Source organism: Myotis myotis, unplaced genomic scaffold, assembly GCF_014108235.1.
Source record: "Myotis myotis isolate mMyoMyo1 unplaced genomic scaffold, mMyoMyo1.p scaffold_m19_p_8, whole genome shotgun sequence".
NCBI lineage: Eukaryota > Metazoa > Chordata > Mammalia > Chiroptera > Vespertilionidae > Myotis > Myotis myotis.
Window position 1 is genome coordinate 55,871,891 of NW_023416390.1, and position 17,994 is coordinate 55,889,884.

At 40.7% G+C, this 17,994-nt stretch overlaps 1 protein-coding gene across 10 annotated transcripts in view; it reads right to left on the minus strand.

Annotated features, from left to right (window-relative positions):
• MARCHF7 (membrane associated ring-CH-type finger 7) overlaps positions 1-6,550 on the minus strand; it is a 43,912-nt gene extending 37,362 nt beyond the window's left edge. For 9 of the 10 annotated variants that reach the window (XR_004969129.1, XR_004969128.1, XM_036318599.1 and 6 more), the window contains exon 1: positions 6,421-6,550. The gene's annotated coding sequence lies outside the window, so the exon portion shown is untranslated. Of the gene's footprint in view, positions 1-4,518; positions 4,631-6,420 lie in introns of those variants that run through there. The other variant, XM_036318593.1, reaches the window with a different exon arrangement.
• Positions 6,551-17,994: the final 11,444 nt, after the last annotated feature.

Sequence of the window (17,994 nt, forward strand, 5' to 3'; positions counted from 1 at the left end):
TTTCAAATAGACCAGTGTGGATGGGAGAGTTGGAAGGGGTTGACCTCAGCGAATGTACCTCAAAACAATGTACCTCCCCTGCGCCACGTCTCCCGTCGCTGACCGGCCGGCAGCCCCCACTTCTTCAAAATAGACTCGCCCAGGCTGAAAACCGACTTCTGCGCGTGGGCCATGAAGTTTCAATCGCACTGTACGTGCGCGGCCGCACGTGGTATTTTGTGGAAGAGCCACACTCAAGGGCCCAAAGAGCCACATGTGGTTCACGAGCCGCAGTTTGCTGACCACTGGACTAAACTAATGCAACCCACCACACTAACAGACTAACAAAAGTAGAGTAGAGTATATCTGTCCATATACAGCAATAAATAATAAACACTCTACTGTTTATTTAAAATGTTTGCTAGTCGATAAAAACTTACAACACAATTCCGAGAGATAAGAATAAACGAAACCAGAAGACAGCCCCAATGTTTAAAAAAATGGGAAACTAATGAATTAACTTGGCAAAATTGGAAAACTAGGGAATTGGGAAATAGGCTAGAAACCAATCATCCAGAATGAAGCATGGAAAAAGATGATAGTAGAAATATGATAGTTATGAGCACAAGCTTTGAAATCTGTCCTTTACTTGGTTGTGCCTTTAGATTTAATCTCTATGCTTAATTTCTTCACCCACAAAAGGGGAATTATAATAGTATCAACTAAACAGGTATATTATGAACTTTGCTGGCACATAGTATGTATTCAGCAAACACCAGCTATTATCAAGCAATACCATCAATGTCAAAAAAAGATTTTCATATGAACAGTTTAGTAGACACTCTATTAGTTTTTTCATTATTTGAGCTTGGATTTTAACACAATTAAAAAAAAAAGACTTTAAAAAAAAATCCTCTCGGGAGGATATTTTTTCCATCGATTTGCAGAGAGTGGAAAGGAGCGGGGAAGAGGGAGAGAGTGGTAACCCCCCCTCCCCCCACATACCAGCAATTGAACCTGCAACCCAGGTACATGCCGCCCTTGACTGGGAATTGAATTGAACCTGAGACCTTTTGGTGTGCAGGCCGATGCTCTAATCACTGTGCACACCGGCCAGGGCAAAAGAAAAGGACTTTTTATTTAAAGTATATGAGATTATATACAGGAAGATAATTACTAAAAGGCAAAGAAACCGATAGACCTTACTTATATAAGCACATGCATAAAAATTTGGAAATAGCCATTATTATTAACATGTTACTGTGTCCCTGGGTGGGTTTTGTTTCCTTCTTTATACTTAGTTTTCCAAATTTTTTTTAATGTACTTGGTCTTACTTTGATAAATAAGGCAAATAGTTACTTGCAAATGAAAAGATGTGGTTTTTTTACAACTTATATCACAATAAACTCTATAAAGACCTCCTAAGAATAATTCTCTTTCGAAATTGCTGTATTGATGGTTTACACTCCTTAGTAGCTACATACTACAAAGGAAGTAGTAAATATAAAACAATAAAGTACTACTCTAGTGAATACTAAATGGAAGGTTAAAATCACTTCACTAAACGCAGTTTAGATAGGTAAGTATGCATCAAATATTTTTTTACTATGAAAAATTTCAAAAATAAATAGAGACAATAATGAACCTCTATGTACCAATCAACAATCTTCAACAATTAACCTATCTTGCTTTTACTTTTACCATCCTCTATTTTAAAGCAAATCCCAATGACATTAAGGATGCCTGTTTTTAAAATGGTGGCAGCAACCTGTGATAAATTATAAATCCCTCCCATCTGAGCACACAGGCCCCTTTGTATTGTGATATTGCTGCTCTGCCCAGTAAGAGGTGGAATCTTAATTCCATGCCTCTTTAATAAGGGCTTGTCTTGTGAGATTTACTTTAACTAAGAGAATGTGCAGCATGGGGTGGGCTCAAAGGGGTTAATGGGAGGGGGGAGAGGGGGAGGAAAGGGGGACATACGTTAATACTTTTAATAATAAAAATTTAAAAAAATAAAAGAATGTGCCACGTTACGTGACATTATATGATTTGCCAAGCTGTAAGTCTTATAGCTTCCGCTTTCCCTCTCTCAGATTGGTCTTGAAACCCCCGTATCATAAAAGACCACTTGGAGCAAAGCCTAAATATTAAGCAACACCAACGGTCAGTCATGTGAGTGATGCCATCTTGGACCTTCCAGCCTGAGAAATCTTCCAGTTGAATGGTGAACATGAGTGAACCTAGGCAAAACAAGTATACCTGCCCAAAAGGCACACAGAAGTGTAAAAAAATAGTAAACAGTAGTATGTTCAAAAAGGGGCCATGCTAACCTGACTAGCTCAGGGAAGGCCTGTGTGACGGCCTTGCAAACTCGGAGAGCTAAAGTAACCACAAAGGATGGTCTGAAATTAAAACTTTTTAAACTAAAAGCAGTTTATGGTGGAGAGTTATGTCCTAAGCTGTTATCTTACCTTAACTGAGCCTGTCTATTGTCTTTGTGCATCTACGATAACATATTGTTGGAATGGCAAAGTACAATTTTCCTCCCCAACCCCTCAAAGCACAGGCACCACGCTGTTCTTGACTCATTGTGATTGAATTATTGTTGATTGTTAACTATCCTGCACCTACGTAAGTAAAAGAAGTGTGTGTCTATCATTTTACTTTTCATCCAACCTAGAGGTTTCCCCCTGCTTGGCTTTTTCTCCCGCCTCCCTAATCTATCACCAATGGATTTCATGTAACCCATTTACATCTCCTCTTTTGACTGTAATGTATACAATAAGGTGCAAAACTGCCATTCTCCAGCGCATTATCTCAATCCTCTGAAATTCTGCTTCCTGGTATTTGTTGACAGTTTGGCTCACATAAACTCACAAAAAATTCTTCACAGGTTTCAATGTTTTCTTACACTGACAGTAGCTTTAATCCACTAGATTTTGAGTTGGGTTGCTATGCAGCCATAAAGCTTCAAAATCTAAACCTAACTTTCACTTTCCTCCAATTATCATGTCAGTTTCTAAGAAAAATCTGATTCTATTTCAGGGGGTAACTGAGAATTTGCCTTAAATATCCAAGTGAGTTGCAGTTGCTGAATTACCAAAAGCACAACATTACTATACATTACATACATGTCATGAAGGCCAGAGTTATAAAAAACAACAATGTACTGTAACTGCTAATTATTAACTACAAACAGAGTTAAAATTCTATTATGTATCCCTACAGTACTTGGTATATTCTTTTTTTTTAAATCTGCTTCTGGGGAAAAATTTTTTCTCAATAAGAAATTCTCGTGTTTTATTGTTCTTAGTGAACATGGAGACATGGAAGCTAAGGGTGGTCACATGAGGAAAGCACAGAATTTTTTGGGTCTTTCAAAGTCTTTTAGCTAACAAATACTTAAGACACAAAGATCCATCTTTAAAAAATAACTAGAAAAAAGTTCAATATCTCCATGAGAAAATGTGACTATGATAAGTCTACACCACAGTACTTTGAGATAATCTGTTCTCCTTTGAAGTGTATTTAAAATTCATGTCTAAAGTTTCAATCTTCATTCAGTAAGTGGAAACCATTTTAGGGTTTTTTTCTGGAAAGTGAGAATTACATTCAAGTGCAATAATTATAATGGAAAATGAGAACTAACTTTTAAGATAAAAAAAAATATGCCTTCTTTTAAAGCTGTTGACAAAAGTGGGTGTATGTAGAAGACAAGTAGGTGATTTGAAAACCAGGTGTTCAACTTATCTAGTCTAACCGGTATATTACAGAGAACGAGAAAAACCAGCTTTGACCATGAGTTCAGACCAGAATATAAAAGTTAAAAATTAAGGTCAATAAAAATTAAACTCCAGCCAAATAACTCTCAAATTGTAAGTTTATGCCCCTGCTTTTGGGTTCATTTTATGATTAGCAACTGTATTTAGATATATTTTCTTGCAAAATAATGATTTGTGAGAAGATAAATTATTTCACTGTAATAGGATTCTGCATTAATGAATTCAAGTAGGTTTTAGTAAGAACTCAAAATCTTACTCACTTTAAATGGTAATCATCTTAAATGTGATCAGCTGTTGATTCTTTTATTTAGACTCATTACTTCTTAAGTTTAATTTGTTGGTTAAAAATGAGGTTTGATGAAAGCCTGTGCATTTCCCAGTTGGCACTGGCACTTAATTATTGTAGTAAAGAAGTACGTATCAGCAAAGATAATCTAAAAACTATTTTTATTTGGTGCAGGGATGCAATAGCTCTCCAATCCCAACAGCAGAGCACTAACTTTGTAAAACAATACAGGTCGTTCATGGCCTGCTCTAATTTCCATTCAATTTGTTTCAGCTATGGGGAACGAACTGCCCACTCCTAAAACCATGATACTATGACTTTGCAGTTTCATTATCAAACTCTTAAGTCATCATCCTTCACATCTTTGTTAAAGCAATACTTCCTGTAAAATCTTCCCCAAGAATAAACACCCATCCTCTGTGCTGCCAAGGTACCTCTGTGCTGCCAAGGTACTATTATATACTTACACTAAGATAATAGGAGTAGTTGTTTATATATTAGTCTGATGACTAAACTGTGAGCTGTTGGGAGGGCAGACGCTGTGTGTCAAGCTCATTCCTTGAAACGTGAAGCCCTCATCTAGAAACCAGTAAACAACAAACAACCTATTATCAAAAAATGTTTTACCTTATTTGATAATTTTGCACCATTACAATTATTTTCCTAAAATACAACAGTAAAGTGTGGGTAACTCTTGAACACATACCAGATGAAGAGTTTGTGAAGTGAATACAGGGCTGATTAAAAATTGGCTGCATGAGTGCCACGGATGACTTTTTATATCCAAGTTGATGATTTGAGAACTTCAAGTAAAACCTATGTGGCATGTCTAAGTAGGGGCACCTTTGTGCTTCATCTAGGAAAATAAGCTCCCTTGCTAATGTGGCAGAAAGATAAATCACTTGTACTTAAATAAGTAGGAATTTTAAATTTGACTCAAGACATTTACCCAGCAGGCAAGAGGTTGGAAAAACAAACAAACCCCCGACTATGCTTACATCTGTGGTATGTAAGCATAAGGCAAAATAAGAGTTGTTAAAGTTCTTACCTAAACACATTCGTAGTAGAGAGCTTATATAAGTATATATGGTGTGAAGCTGTGAGCAATCTGTGGGGGACATGACAGGCAAGAGTAGACTTTTAAGGTTATTTGGACAAGAATTCCCGAACAAGTGGAGGTTAGGTGCCAACTCCAATTGCGTCCGTCCACTGAGAATTCACTCCGCAAGCATTAGGTCCCCCAGTATTGCCAACTGCCTCATCTAAGTTACTCCTCACATCAAGTCTAGGCATTAACTGCTGCATTTCTAAGGAAATGTGAAGAGGTTAAATAATTTGCTGCAAAAATCAAGACTCATGGCCAGATCTTCTGCTACACCACTGTTCTTTCACATAATGCTGCAGAGCTGTAAATACCCCAAATCATGAGGAAAAAACCTAAACTGTCTGTTGTAAGCCAAAACTTCAGCCTTAACCTTACCTCTTAGCTCTATAACATTATGGAAGGATAGGAGTAAGAAAAGGGGAGGCTTAAAATAATAAAAATACCTAAAAAAAAAAATCCTACAAAAATCGGGGGGCGGGGAGGGTGGTCTTACCAAATTCAATTTCACTTGGCACCTTTACTTTTGAAAAGTGCCAAACGACACCAGTCGTGACGAATTTATTACCAAGACAGAGTTTCCGTACATATTATCTACATCTATACGTAGGGGGGAAAAAAGTATTTTAGTATTTTTTGGTACGTGTTCGCACACGTTCTCAAGCCCTCACTACGCAGTTTCATCAAAATGAGGGAGTGTTCTACCACTGGTGGCCTCCATATTTTTAACTCTTACGCCATCAGGTCCGTTTTTTAGACATGTCATCACCTGTTTCACGCTGAAAGCCACACAACTGACCACAGCCCCAAAAGAACGCCCCCGAGTCTCACGCCATCCGAGAACGGGGACGGGATCCCGACGCAAATCCTCGCAGCAGCCGAGGGGCAGGGACAGCCCCTTCGCTTCGAGGCCGGGCTGGCGGGGCCCCGACCCCCCTCCCCCCGGGAACCTCCCGGCCCGCAGGGCTCGGGGGCGCTCCTTACCCCGTCGAAAGGCCGCTGCCAGAGACCAAAGTCGGGCTCCAGCCCCTGGCCCTCGGCCCCCGTGCGTCTAAGAGGCGCGCCATCTGCTCCCCTCCGTCCGCCACAGGCCACCGGCATCCCTCCGCGCCCGCGGTCCCGCACCCGGCTCGTCCGCCCCGTCTCGCTGAGGAGGAAGCGGCCTCCGCGGCCTCCGGCCTGCACTCCGGCCCCTCCCCTCCCCCACCGCGGCCTGGCCTACACCACCTCCCCCCACCCGGGAAGCCCGAGCTCCGCAGCCCATTACCTCCGCTCCGGGGCTGGTCCTGACCAGGGCGCGACCCGCTCCCGGCGCCCTCGCCGCCGCCTTCCTCCTCGGAGCGCGAGGACTCAGAGGCCGAGCAGTCGGCAGCGAAGCACAATGGCGCCCGCCCCGCTCCCGGATCCGGCGCAGAACCAGCTGCCACCGTTAAATGCCCCTCCCTTCTCCTCCTCCTCCCCCTCCTTCTCCTCCTCCCCCCTCCAGTTCTCGGGCTCGGCCGGCTTCTCGCGAGAGTGGCGGCGCTGCGGGACTCGGAGAGCGCTCGGCGGACTCGACGTGCCCCGCCGCGGGGTGGTGCTCTGACTGCGGCAACCGTTGGAGGGCTGCCCCGGAGGAGGCGGCGAGGCGCCACCGGTAAGCGGCTGCGGCCGTCCGTCCGCGGGGCTGGCGGCCGGGCCAGCGAGTGTGCGGGCGCCCGGAGGCGGACGCCCGGAGGCGGGCGCTGAAGGCCTGGCCCTGCTCGGCCGCCCCGCCGGGGTGGCGAGGGGCTCTGATGCAGCCCTGCGCTCCCTGGCACCCGCGTCCCGGCTGCAGGCTCTCACCCGTCCCGCACACCCGCAGGCCCCCCCTCCCCCCCCCCCGCTCTAAATACAGTCCAGCCCCCCACCCCCACCCCCCCCCTTTTTTTTTTTTTTTGCGCTGGGTAAGTGGCGCAGGGAATGTTTAGCTACGACTTGAATCAATCACTCCTTTTTCCGACCGCCCCTCCACCCGGCCCTCCCAATTGAATGTCTGCGAGTCCCCACCCCCCGCCCCCCTTTCGGGGCGGGAGCCGATCCGAACCTGACGTTTTTTTATCGGTAATTCCGTTTTGGGGGTGGTCTACTTTTAAATAGTGACACTGGTATTTGGTAGTGTAGCAATAGCTTCCGTAGTAAAAATTTCATCCACTTAAAAAGAGGAAGGAAAACTAAAATTTTTTTTTAATCGTCTGATGAAATGAGACGAAACTTTCACCAAAAGACGAAGTGATACACTAAGATGTAAATGGATACTGATACAGAAAAGAGCAGGTTAGGGGAAAAGCCACGATTTATGTGGACTTGATAATGTCGTGTGGATTTAGGTGATTCTGAGTCATGTAGCCAACATGAAAAAGTTCTTTGTCAGGAAATATATTGAAACTTGCCGATATGCCGACAGCACTTGATTTTTTTTTTTAAGTGACCTATTTTATTATATTGTTTTTAAGCAATTCATTGAAATCAAGTAATTCCAATAAATGGATTATGACGTTTATATGTATTTCTTTGTCATCTCATCTGGAGGGAATGCACTATCCCCATTTTTCACTATCTTGGAGACTAAGAGACTGTCCATTTTCACTATTTTAAGTTGTAAAATATTATGGATGTTAAAGATTTAAAGTGGGATTACTATTATTTAAAGTTGGCACATGAATGCCAGTCTAACTTTTTGGAATCTGAGTTTAAGATTAAGTAGCTAATATAGGATCAAATGAACACAGATCACTTTTGAGAGAATCAGTGTGCCCTTTTTAGAAAAGTGATTTTTCCTCCCAGCTTGTTTGAATGTAGCTGTAGCATGGTGGTTATGAATATACGCACCCTGAGGTACCAGACTGCATGGGTTCAAATCCCAGCTCTGCCATGTACTGTACTACCTTTGTTATCTTGAACAGTTTCTCAACCTTGCTAAGCCTAGGTTTCCTATAAAATGGAATTAATAACAATTCCTCTACCCCATCGGGTTGTCCAAAGCATTAAATAAGGTAACACATCAGCTCCTGAAACAGTAAGCATTCCACAACTGTTAGCTCTTACATTCCATGTCCAAACCATCACTAATGCTGTCTTTCTGGGGCTTAATATTACATAGGTCTCTCAGACTTCTTCCCAAGTGTATTCTACACTAAGAGGAATGACTGCACCATTTTCCTGAGCTATGGCAGTCAGACCTGGTAGCAGTAACTTATCTGCAGAACCCCCTAACCTGGCAAGGATGATTCAGATGTTGGCAGATTATGGCTTCATCCCCACCCAGCACTGATGTTCTCAGCAGAGGTGAGTATGGTACCAATTTTCTAAGCTAAACAGATCTTCCAGACTCTAGTTTCCTATTGATACTAGTAAATAGGCAATGACCACTTATATATTTTTATTCTTTAAGAATGGTTAATTATTATTGATTTTATAATGTACTTTCTTTTCTTTGAAATTCCATGAAATTATCATTACCAACAAACAGTTGAGCCTTTCCTATGTTAAAGACAACTTTATAGGAGTTGTGGATGCAAATAGGTACAACAGAGACTATTTTCTGAATGAAAAATCAGAACAAAATGATTTGATATGCAGAATGTTTGAAATCAGAATTGCTATGACCAACTTAGATTCCATGGTTGCCTTTTTTATTTAAGAGTTCCTCCACATGACCTTCCTTTGCTGAACTTTTTCTCCTTATGACACACCTTTCAGTATCTAAATCTTTTTTCACCACTTGCCCACACTACTCACATTAGTTTACATTTTTTAACTTGGCTTCTTCTCTAAATTAGGGTCATACTACTATTACTCATTTTTTCCCTTTTTACTTTATAAATGTCATTTGGTCATGGTCATAACAGCCCTTTTATATTTAACTATTTCTTCAACTACTTCATAATTACAGAGTTCTTTTTCATATACTAAATTCCATAGTCCCTGTTTTCCCTGCTTTTTAAATATTTTTATCTTTAGAGAGAGAGAGAGAAAGAGAAACATTGGCGTGAGAGTGAAGCATGATCGCCTGCCTCCTGCACGTTCCCCACCAGGCCACAACTGGGGCGTGTGCCCTGACCCGGAATCCAACCAGCAACCTTTTGGAGCACAGGATGATGCCCAGTCAGCTGAGTCATACTGGCCAGGACGTCCCCACTTTTTATCAACCCTCATCCTAACTGTCTAAGAAGCCTCTCTTTGGCAGGGGCAATCTTATAGACATTCTTTACTTTGTGTAAATGGTGTATCTTGAAAAGGTATGGTTATATTTGCTTTTTGTAAATCAAATTGTGTTTGAATGTTGGTTATTTCTTAAACTTTGGAGGAATAGGAGGTAATACCTGGGATGAAAGGAGAGTGCTTATAGGAAGAGTGCTTATAAGGATGCCAATTTTTTTTTCTCATATAGGAATCTCATTGATCCCTGGAGAAGGGAGCGTCAACCAACTTGAGGATCTACTATTTAGTTATAGGTAACTTTAATATGTAGTGTTTATTATTTAATATTACATAAGTCCCTTAAACATCTTCTCAAGTATTGAACTGGCCCCTGTTCCTTTTTTTTTCCAATAAGAGAATATTTATTTGGAAATCGCAGAGGTATAGGAAGTAATTCATAGAAGAAATGGGCTTAGGAAACAATTGTAGAGGAAAGGAAGGACCCTTGGAGCTTTGGAGTGCATAGTGAGGAAGCTAATGGTAATGCACCTGGGGGAAGGAGGAGGAAGAAAGCAAAGGTGAGGGTATGCTCCCAGGAAGGAAGTTTTCCCTGTTCCTTTAATAATACAGTCAAGCTAAACTCAAACACACAATTTCAGAATCATCATAATTCAGGACTATGCTCAGCCTCCATGGCCACTTAAGACTACATATTATGACAATACAAGCAGAAGAGCATCCAACTACTGATAGGAAGTTTTTGGATGTTTCCTTTGGCAAGTTTGATTACAGCCCCATTTTATTTTAAATATTCTTCATGTCCACATATGTGTACAACTTTATAACAATGTATGTGTTGATTGCATCATACATACTAGCTATCCTATATATGCTAAGTGTCCAACCGTTCAACCCCTCACTACGAGATGCACTGACCACCAAGGGGCAGACACTCCGACTGGAAGGTTAGCTTGCTGCTGGGGTCCAGCTGATTGGGACTGGGCAAGATGGGCCAAAGACATCCTGGAGCCCTCCTGCGGTCCCTCCCCAGCCCTGATCAGGACTGGGCAAGACTGACCAGACATGTCCTGTAGCCCTCCTGCGGCCCCTCCCCAGCTGGCTGGCCCCAATTGGCCCCTAGCAGGACTGGGCAAGACAGCCTCAATCGGGACTGGGCAAGACGGGCCAGACATTCCCTGGAGCCTTCCCACTGTCCCTCCCCAGCCCTGATTGTGCACCGGTGGGGTCCCTCGGCCTGGCCTGCACCCTCTCGCAATCTGGGACCTCTCGGGGGATGTCAGAGAGCCAGTTTCAGCCTGATCCCCACAGGCCAGGCCAAGGGACCCCACCAGTGCACAAATCTGTGCACCGCGCCTCTAGTTTTAGTATGTCCTTTTCTTTCACTTTTTTTCTTTATCTCCCATTTCCCCACCTTCTCTTTTCCTTTTAGATTTGGCTGTCTTGTCTCTATTCACAACATTCTTGCAAAATTAGTGAGCATACTTCTGCATTTTTTTCTGCATGGTCATACATTCTTTTTTTAAAAAATATATTTGTATTGATTTCAGAGAGGAAGAGAGAGGCAGAGAGAAATAGAAACATCAATAATGAGAGAGAATTATTGATTGGCTGCCTCTTGTACACCCCCTGCTGGTGATGGAGCCTGCAACCTGGGAATTTGCCCTTGACCAGAATCGAACCCGGGACCTTTCAGTCCGCAGGCCAACACTATATCCACGGAACCACACCAGCTAGGGCTGTATGGTCATACATTCTTAAAAGAATAGTTATATCACACACACATATGCACACAGAGATACTCATATACATATATATATATACACACACATATATATAAACTAGAGGCCCAATGCACAAAATTGGTGCAAGGGGCTTGGCCCTTGCAGCCCTGGCTTCATCCGGAAGGTCATCCGGACAGTTGTCCGATGGTCATTCTGCTGTTCAGTCTAATTAGCATATTAGCTTTTTATTATATAGGACTAGAGGCCCAGTGCACAAATTTGTGCACCTTGACAGGGACTGTGGGCTGTGAGGCTACAGTGGGCACAGGGGCAGGTCGGCCTATCTTCCGTGCCCCCCAATCCCCTCTCTGCCAGCAGCCCCACTCCTGCCACCACTGCTCCCATGTACTGAGGCACCGGCCCCGCTCGCACCCACTGATGGCACTGAGCGATTGGGGCTGGTGCAAGCAGCAGGTGCAAGTGGTGGCTGCTGCCCTGATTGCCCCTCAGGAGCAGGGGGAGGTGGAGAAGTCCTCAGGGGCAATTGGGCCAGCAGCCACTGCTCACACCCACTGACGGTGCCAAGCAATTGGGACCAGCACTGGGTGCTAGCAGCGGGTGCGAGTGGTGGCTCTGGTGCCGGCTGTGGTTGCGAGTGGGGCTGGCGCTGGCAGTGGGTGTGAGCAGTGGCTCTGGTGCTGGCAGCAGGTAAGAGCAGGGCAGTTGCCGGCAGCGGGTGCAAGAGGCAGCTGCTGGCCCCAATCACCCTCAGGAGCAGGGGGAGGTGGAGAAGCCCTCAGGGAAGATCAGGGCCAGCAGCCACCACTCACACCCGCCAAGAGATTGGGCCCAGGGCCAGGCGCCGGCAGTGGATGCGAGCGCTGGGCAGGACCGCAGTGCGAGGGAGCAAAGAATTTTCAGTAACCTCCAGAGGCTCGCCCCAATGACAACGATCCGTGCCCCACCTTGGTCTGGCACCCCTGCTCACCTGTTCCACCATCCCGCCGTGACCGCTGCCCACCATGTTCTGCACACTACTGCCTACTGCTGACGCCCACCATATTCTGCACGCGCCCCCCTGGTGGTCAGCGCACATCATAGCAACCAGTTGTTCTGTTGTTCCACTGTTCGGACTATTTGCATATTAGGGTTTTATATATATAGATTATTTCTTACCATTTATTTTATAAAATAGCATCAAATTTCAACATGCGTATTATCATATTTTTTCAATCAAAAGTACTTTAAATACCTATTTATATTGCTTGATTATCCTTTCTTTTCAATTTGTAATATTGCCACAGTTTTTCAGCTCTCATTTGTCTGTTGACTTGTCATTTAATATCTTTTGCCACAGGTACATTCATATAATAAAATGTGTCTACGATTTCTTTTATCACTTTTGGGTTTCTAGCTTAGCTTAAAAAGTCTTACCTATTCCTGGATTGTAAAAATTAAACTCAAATTAATTTTTATATGTGGAATACAATAATAGGATCCAATTTGTTTTCTTCTCAATGAATAGCCAGTTGTGACAGTAACATTTCTTAATTTGTTATTTGTGATTAGAAAAGCTACCTTTGTCATATACTGAATTTTCAGATTTATATTGGATTTATTACTAGATTATTTTAAATTTTGAAAACTAAACTATTCAGAACTATAAACTATGCAGAAAACTAAATATTATTTTAATAATATTTTTAATCTTACTCATTTATTATTAATACTGTTCTGCATTTCTGTCACGTACCTATTCAATTATAGGAATGGTAACTATTTTCTCCAGGATCCCCAATAAATTTTACTGGCTTTGCATTATACACTTGATATTATACTAGCAGCCTGCTTCGGACTTGGTTTAACTTCTTTTTTCCCCACTATTCTTGTGTTCCTTTCTCAGAAGTTTGCGAGAGCCATTGAATATACTTCAGTTATTTAAAAACACCTCATCAATATTTTGTATATCATAATAATTTAAACAAAACTATACACATACTAGTACACACATACATACTACTTAGTTTCTTAAATAACCCTGTTTTCTATCCTACGGTTCAGTGTAAGTTTTTCACCATGGAACCTTAGCCACTCTTGACAGCAAGTTGGCCATTTCTACAATGGACAAAAAAAAGGAATCCTACATTTTACCTATTATGTCATCATAAATGATATAAGAATGGTGACATGCTTTAAATGTTTCATTTATGTTTAATGTTTGTAATTCTTAGCGTTAGCACAGCACGTAAACATGTTGTTGCTGGTTGTTGATTTTGTTGTGGTTTGAATATTTGTCTCTTCCAAGCTAAGAATTGTGCACTTTAAAACATATTTTAATTCAATTTTATAGGATATTAATTCAATTCATTTTTTGTTTGTATATAGTTAATTATGCCTAAATTTGTGGGAAGGCTTTTCTCAAAAGTGATTATTTCATTGTTTTCAAGTCCATTTATTAAGGTATTTTTTAATCGTATGAACTTTATCTCAAATAGTAACTTGAATTGAAAGTTTTTAATATGTTTAGATACTAGGGTGCTAGAATAGGAATGAAAATATGATACATAGTTATAATGAATATTTGTTTCCCTCTTATGTCTTTTATTTCTTTAAAATATATTTTTATTGATTTCAGAGAGGAAAGGAGAGGGAGAGATAGAAACATCAATGATGAAAGAGAATCATTGATTGGCTGTCTCCTGCATGCTCCCTACTGAGGATTGAACCTGCAACCTGGGAATTGAACCGTGACTTCCTAGTTCATAGGTCGATGCTCAACCTATGAGCCACACCAGCCGGGCTTTGTTTATGTATTTTAACAGTTTTATAAATATATTGATATAACTGTTTTACGTTAGACTTTACTTCCTTGGGTTGATAACCAAATATTTTCCTGGTACATCAGTTGTGCTCCTAGTCATAGTAATACAGATAGCTAAAGTACTTCTAAAATACAATTATTTTTGGTGATATTGTATATCAGGATTTTAATAAGCTTTATAATATTTTAAAATCTGAATAAATATGACATCAACCAAATTATAGCATTAAAAAGTTAATTGGGTAGATGAAAATTTATACCTAAAATGTTTGGTTAAAGAATTTAAAGTTAAATTTTAATAATTCTTGATAATATCCAAAAATAAAAAACTGTTAATGTTTAGTCTTACCTATACCTGGATGAAAACCACATAGAAACTATTTATTCTATATATTCTATTTATTAGCATTTATTCTCTATATTGAAAAATGTATGGAAAGAACTATATACTACAACACTTTGCTTCTAAATCAACCAAAACGAAAAAAATAAATAAACAGCCCCAACCGGTTTGGCTCAGTGGATAGAGCGTCGGCCTGCGGACTCAAGGGTCCCAGGTTCGATTCCAGTCAAGGGCATGTACCTTGGTTGCGGGCACATCCCCAGTAGGGAGTGTACAGGAGGCAGCTGATCGAAGTTTCTCTCTCATCGATGTTCCTAACTCTCTATCCCTCTCCCTACCTCTCTGTAAAAAAATCAATAAAATATATTTAAAAAATAAATAAACAAAAAGAAACAAATTTTAAAAAGAAAAAGCAAAAATAAATAAATTAACCAAAATGAGAGAAAAGCAACTCTTAGATATTGAATACACATTTTTTCATCCTATTTAGAAGACTTGTTTTCTTTCTGGCAGAACTACATGTGGAATGTTTTTGCTTTTTTCACCGCAAAACTGGCACAGACTATCTGCAATTTTCCTAATTTATTTTATGCAATAAAATAATGTATAGTGGAAAAGAAATGAACAGAAATTAATATAAGGTAGATGAAAAAGAACCATACTTTTCAGAAGAATAGAATGTAAAGTACATTTTTAAAATACAGACACAACTATTAAAAACTATTAAAATTACATTGTAACTTTTAAAGTAGCAGAAAGAATCTTTCTCTTTTTGCCTGAAGTTTTAAAAAATATTTTGAGTTTGGCTTCCCATCAATTCAAACAGATGAATGAGTAAATTACTTTTATGTATGGGAAAGCGAATTATACTGTCCTCAGTCCTTAAGAATGGGTCATATATTCTTGTTAAAAACCTAGTTTCTGGTTTTACATGTAAGGAGCTTTGAAGCCTCCATTCCATCCTAACAAGTGAAAAGCTGAACAGACTGAAAAGTCAACAACTCTTCATGGCACCATAAGAGAGGGTAGGATATAAGGCAAATTACTGACCCCCAAAATGGAGACATACAGGGAGTTGTTGCTCACAGGAGCAGAGGTTCAAGAGCAGAAACCAATACAGGAAACAGTGCCCGAGTAGGAAAACCTGATCGATAATTGATGAATTGTTGGAGACTCGATGTGGACAACTCAGTTCAGAACTCCAGGGAGACCCAGTCATAGGGGGACCATACAATATTGTGAGATTCACCTCCAAGAGCTCCACCAATATTTTCTCACAGTAAATATTAGAGAAAAATCCCATTGGACTTTAGCAGGGGAAGGGAAAAGGAACCATTTTGAAATACATCTGAGCACTCTGTTGTTCTAACAAACCCTGCCTTCAGGGAAAACTAGTTAACCAGAAACTAACCTGCTAAGGTTTTACCAGAGTCTGGAGAAGAGAAATACCCAACTCTAACCAGTTCTAGCCTTCCATAAAGAAGGAAATACCCAGCTCCATCCAACTCTAGCCGTTTTGTTTCACCTAAACTAATAGGGAAAACAAAACAAAACTGGAAAACTCTTGTGAAGATCATAGTCCAGAGGCTTTCGCTCACTCAGAGACAGGCCTAATCACACATTCATGAGAGAAACTCTCAGCTAATTAGGAATAGAGGGAACATTCTCTAGGGGAACTTGATAAAGACTACAAAAACCTCCAGCTAATGTAATACTTAATGATGATAAACTTGAAGCTTTCCTATCTCTTAGAAGGCAAGGTTTTCTCCTCTCACCAGTCCTTTTCAACATTGCCATGGAACTTCTTGCTAATGAATTAAGGCAACAAAAAGATATACAGAGTGGCTCACAATGTATATGAATATCAAATCACCACGATGTACTAAAAATGGAATTCAAAGCCAAGAAGACCTCTGACAGCAGCATAAAAATTCTGCAAGTGAAGAATAATCTACACTGACTAAAGCTTGAAATGCTTCATTTTCAAGGTGAAGATGTGTACACATGTTAATGGAAGCTTGAAAACAATCTCATATCATGGGTGGGAAAATACCTGTCTTAATAGGTTGACAATGCCAATAAATTGAAGTATGGTTAAAAGAAAAAAAAAAAGATGCTTAATACCATCAGTCACTAGGGAAATGCAAATCAAAATCACAATGAGAAAAAAAAAATCACAGTGAGATGCTACTTCACACATAATAAGGTGGCTATATCAAAAGACCACTGGCCCTGGTCCAGTTTGGCTCAGATGGCTGGAGCATCATTCTGTACAGTGAAAAGTGGCAGGTTCAATTCCCAATCAAAGCACATGCCCAGGTTGTGGCTTCAATCCCCAGTCAAGTGCCTTTGGGAGGCAACTGGTGGATGTTTCTCTCTCTCTCTCTCTCTCTCTCTCTCTCTCTCTCTCTCTCTCTCTCTCTCTCCCCCTCCCTCTCTCTCCCTCTCTCTCCCCCCTTCCTCACTCTGAAATCAATTTTAAAAAAGAAGTGTTATTAAAGATGTGGAAAATTAGAACCCTCACACATTGCTGGTGGGAATCTAATATGATGCAGTTGCTTTGGAAAATAATTTGGTAGTTCTGCCAAAAGTTAGATATTGTCACTATATGACTCAGCAATTTCATTCTTAGGTATATACCAAAAAGAATAGAAAAACAGCCCTGGCAGGTGTGGCTCAGTTGCTTGGGTGTTGTCCCATGTACCAAAGGGTTTCTGGTTCAACTCCCGGTCAGGGCATGTGCCTAGGTTTTGGGCTGGATCCCTGGTAGGCGGTGTGCAGGAGGCAGAAATCAGCTTTACACATTGATGTTTCTCTCTCCCCTTCTCCCTTCCACTCTCTAAAAATCAATAAAAATAGTTTAAAAAAATTTGAAAACAATGTCACATAAAATCCTGTACATGAATGTTTATAGAATCATTATTCATAATAGCCAAAATGTGAAAACAACCTAAATGTCTATCAAATGCATGAATGAGCAAAATGTGCTGTTCAATGGACTATTATTCATCCATAAGAAGGAGTGTAATTCAACTACATAGAACAACATAGATGAACCCTGAAAACATCATGCTAAGTTAAAGAAACAAGAAAAAAAATCACATATTATATGATTTTATTTATATAAAGTATGCAGAATAAACAAATCCATAGAGCTATAAAATAGTAGTTGTCAATGACTAAGGAAGGCAAGAACTGGAAATGAGTTGATTTCATTCTGAAGACTCTTCTTGAGGCTGTAGATGGCCATATTCTTCCTGTATTCTTTCATAGTTATCCTTTGGTTTGTGTGTTGTCTGTTTAGTCTCTTCTTAATAAGGACACCAGTCATAATCAGGCCCATCCACATGTCTTCATTTTACCTTAATTACTTTTTTTAAAATATGTTTTTATTTATTTTTAGGGAGAGAGAAAGAGAGAAACATAGATTGGCTGCCTCATGCTCTCCCTGACCAAGGATGGAGCCCGAAACCTGGCACGTGCCCTGACCAGGAATCAAACTGATGACCTTTCAGTGCACAAATGGCAGTCAACCAACTGAGCCACACTGGGCAGGTTCACTTTAATTACTTCTTTAAAGACCTTGTCTCTAAATACAGTCTCATTCGGAGGTACTGGGGGTTAGAACTTCAGCATATGAACTTGGAAGGGGGGGATACAGTTCCATCATAAACTAAAATAAGTGAATTTTATGATATGTGAGTTATATTTCAATTTATAAAGACATAAGACCCTTCTTAGCAAACCTCTTTGCAAAAAACTTGAAAATGTGAA